This window comes from Colobus angolensis, unplaced genomic scaffold, assembly GCF_000951035.1.
Source record: "Colobus angolensis palliatus isolate OR3802 unplaced genomic scaffold, Cang.pa_1.0 Scaffold198, whole genome shotgun sequence".
NCBI classification, from domain to species: Eukaryota; Metazoa; Chordata; class Mammalia; order Primates; family Cercopithecidae; genus Colobus; species Colobus angolensis.
Genome location: NW_012115132.1, coordinates 6,243,286 through 6,247,745, shown reverse-complemented (window position 1 = coordinate 6,247,745; position 4,460 = coordinate 6,243,286).

The following is a 4,460-nucleotide window of genomic DNA, read 5'->3' as shown; positions in this document are numbered from 1 at the left end:
AGGGTATCAAATCGAAATCAGATTGTAAACTCAAAATGAAAATTAGATTGTAAAAGTCAGTTTGACGACAAGAAATAAAGAATTTTAAATGATGACACAGGTGGAAAACAAAAGTATGGGGAGGAAAATATCAATGTGATACATTTTAAAATATATGAAAGGCTCGACATGATTGATCTTTGTTCCTATCTGTTTCAGTATTGATGAAGCACAATCAAATTCCAAAAAAAATTGGATACAAGAGGAATTGTATTTATATGCCCAGTTTAGCTGTAGCTATACTGAAATCAGTGAAACATTGATAATGAGATTGAAGGGATCTTAGACAGAAGATCTAAACTGTTCTTAATTAAGAATAAATAAAATGAAGCCCAAAAAACTGCCTCGTCTAAGGTGACCACAACCAGTTCTGGCAGAACTGACTGAAAATTCACCCCTAGTCCAGTTCTCTTTCTTCTATATCTCATCTTCATTCCTTGAGGCCACCTCTAATAGTAGATCAAGGAATTTTAAAATATTTGCTCATGATATTGTTTTTTAATAATATAATAATAATAATGGCCACTATGAGTTTTTGAGCATCTACCAATAATCTGATAAAGACATAACAGCTCCAATTTATTATGTCATTTTGTTCTAATCTCATTTTGCAGATGGGAAAACTATGGCTCAGAAAATTAAATAGCTTGTGCAATGGCATATAGCAGAGCTGGAATTGAGACAGAGCTATATCTGAATCCAAAGTCTATATTCTTTATACTACGCATCAGTGCCTCTTTTAATATTTTTGTATTTTTTTATTTTTGAGGTATGTCAAGAAATCCAAAGCAGAACTGATCATTGAAAGCTTGGCTAATCCCTCTAGAATCTGCTGGGTAGCCATCAAAACATCATCAAAAACTGATTGTTCTAATCAAGATTATTCGAGCTCCTGCTTCTAAAATGGCCATCCCAACAAGAAACTTTTAGCAGCTTCATATACAAAAAATAAATAAATTAAGTTTTTAAAATCATGGTAAAACAGTAGTCACTGAGAGAAAGACCGGTGAAAATTTTATGATCTGGTAAAAATCTCTGCAGGCTGCTGATTATACTATCCTAGCTGACATAGATTATGTCAGCCTTGCAGATGGTGTTTAAAAAAATAACCCTATGTGTATATGAGATCAAAACACCAAGATTGAATTTAACCCAGATGCTTGGCACTATGTAGACACAACCTATGTCATATCTTCCATTTACTGTTGGGAGGCAGCAGAAGAAGGGTGTGACTACCCACAGTTGTTAACGGAATAATATTTCCAAGAAAGCTTGCATTAATGTTTTAGGTTTTTTTTTTTCCTCCCTCCTCTGTTTAAATTCCTAAAATGCATCAGACCTCATGAGTTTCAGGCAGACATACTCGGTTAGGAGTTGAAGGAAGATTTGCACATTTCCTCTGACATGTGGACAAGCAGACGCTCAATTGCAGGGCTTCGACTGCTGACTGGCTTTCTTTGTCTTCATTCACACATACATCCTGGCAAATTCCCACTGAAAATGCCACTGCAGAGCCTGAAAAGTTTTTGGAATGACTCTCATGGCTTTCAATCTCCTCGACAGAAAGAGAAAACTTAGACAGTCTTACTTCAAAAAAAAGAAAAAAAAAATAAAAGAAAGAAAGAAAGATTGAAGACAGTGTTCGTCGTCAGCACGAGCATCTTGAAAGCACTTAGAGATAATGGGTTAAGTGTAACTGAATCAGAAACATAGCGATTTGGCAGTAATCTCATTCATAAAATGTTGGAGTGCTTGTAGGTGATGCCAAGTTAAACAGGATGATGGACTCAACACAATACATGTTTGCAACACGAATGGGTCCTCGGTTCAAGGCCACCCACCACCAGGTGGCAGGAAGCGGGGGCAGCTGCCCCATCTCTGGAGGGTCGGAGAGATTTCCTGCTCACACAGAGAAATATCCTAGGCCATGAAAGAGAGATAGAGTCCTTGTTCTTGGTGTTACATGATCCATGATGGAAGCAACATTTACCCTTAGACTGGGGCATGACTTGTAATTAATTTGTGATTCTTGGGGCAAAGCAAGGAATAGATGTGTAGTAGAAATGTTTTATGCTTTCTTTAATGACTGTGGCCTTAAATAGCTGAATATTGGGAGAAATATTAATGAGGCAAATAGACATTTCAAAGCCATTTGACATATCCGACACCTTCATCCCGCATCCAGATGTTTTCTTTTGTCTCTTTCCAAGCCACTTTCTGCCTACCACTTTGTATAGTGTGCTGTTTATGCCAAGACCAGACATCATTAGATGTGATGCGAGGACCCGCTGACTCAACATGTCTTCATACTGATGGCATCCCTGACCTAGAACACTAGGGCAGACCCAGCGGCACAGGCAGTAGGTAATTGTCTCATAGAGAGAGGGTTAGTTGAATGTCTTCTGGTATTTAAGTTACAAAAGATTACATTTGTAGAAAAGAACATTTTATAATGTGATTTTGATTGTGAGTAATTATAAAAGAATAAGAAATATAATATTGAATACCAATGAGTTAATTATAATTGAGTCAATAATACTAATAGTTACCATTATGTCTCAGGCATTCTCCTAAGTACTTCACACTTATTAACTTGTTTGGTCTTCACAAATACCCATACTCATTTAGAGATGAGGAAATTAAGACACAGAGAGATTAGGCTACCCGTCCAAGTTCACTCCAGAAGGAAAGTAGCAAAGGCATACTCCAAGTCCAGGCAGTCTGGCCCAAGAGTGTGCAATATTTTCTGTTAATAACTTAGTATTCAGCACTGAGCTAGATACAGGTGAAAAACTAGGATATATGCGTATGAAGCAATAAGACAGATTTTTTTTAAAACAAAATGAGCAGGAATTGTATTGAAATTTAGTCAACCTTTGAAAGAATGATAAAGTGCCACTCTTTAAAATGTGTGTCACTACCCCCCTAGCGTTACTTCCGTAGCTGATTTATAAATCACACAAGAAAATCAACACCCATTATTTAGATTCTTACTTTATTTTTCACTAGAAACTATAATGTCCTTCTAATCACTAAACGATTCATAAATCCAGTCTCCAAATGACTCCTGGCCATTTCCAAAACCCAGATCTATCTTCAAAATTCAAAGATTTGTCATTAAGGATAAAGAATATTCTTTCTGTTGAGGTGTAGGTTCTTTGGACAGGCCCCCAGATATTTTTGAGTTGTGGAAGCTGCCTTGTCATGCATGTGCCCTGGAGCATGGTGGCTGTTTGTCAACTGAGGGCTCTCACTGAGGTTCCTAAGTTCAGGTTTCTTGAGGCAAATTATTTCTATAACTTTATAGTCAAATATCATTTATAGGTACCCTGGGGCTTTAATTTCTTATTGGGGAGGTAATCTTAGACATGAAAAGGCAATAAGGGAACAATGCATGGAAGGTGAAAGTCAAGGGCCAACATGTATAGTATAACATAATTAAAAAGTTATATGGGAAATCATGATGGTGGAAGAGAATGCTGAAAGTAACCAATAAGTCACGAAGCCTTCATGGAAGGGGTGACTCCTGCCTGAGCCATAAGTGGAAAGGAGCATTTCATCATCATCCTAATCACTGTGTTAAGAACTATTGACATGGTGAATGGATGATACCTATTTGATGACTGACTCTTAATTCCTGGCCTTCCCATGTTTGCTGAAACATTAAGTGACATGAACATTTGTTAACCTCTATCCCTAATCAGTCCAAAAACTATGTTATGTTTCTCTTCACTGCAATAGAAAAAGCAGGAGGACAAATAACATTCTTAGAAAGTGATTTTAAAAAGTTTTGTGTACCTGCTATTTAGAATGTGAGCCCTACCAAGGAGAGACAGCACCTAAAAGTGTTCTTTACAACACATATTATGCTGGAAAATGTTTGCTAGAGTTGCTATTCTAGAACATGCTGTGGGATCACAAAGATGACTCTTGATAATACTGGAAATAGTTAAATATGCAAGGATGATAATGATTATTTCCCTCCAGAGACAGACCTTAATTATTCAGATCCTACAAGATTCAGATTACATTATAGTGATAGTGGCATAATTCTGTTAACTATTAATTTCCTAGTTGACATCAATATCAAAATTCTGAGAAACCTTTTACTGATTTAGTTATGCACCAGTAGATTGAATACCAATGATCAAATCACTGACTCTCACATATAAACATCCTTGAAGTTAAATTGGTTAAACAGTCTAAAGATGAATTGATGTGGTTTTGAGGACCTTTAAGTTTCCTTTCATTTCTTCAGGTATGACTTTCTGTATGTAATTAGATTTGGTTATAAAATATAATTGGACTATCTGATCACAAAGTATTTCTCCTTCCTTCCTCCCCTCCCCCCTCCTTTCTTCTTCCTTCCTTCCTTCCCTCTTTCCTTCCTTCTCCTTCCTTCCTTCTCCTTCCTTCCTTCC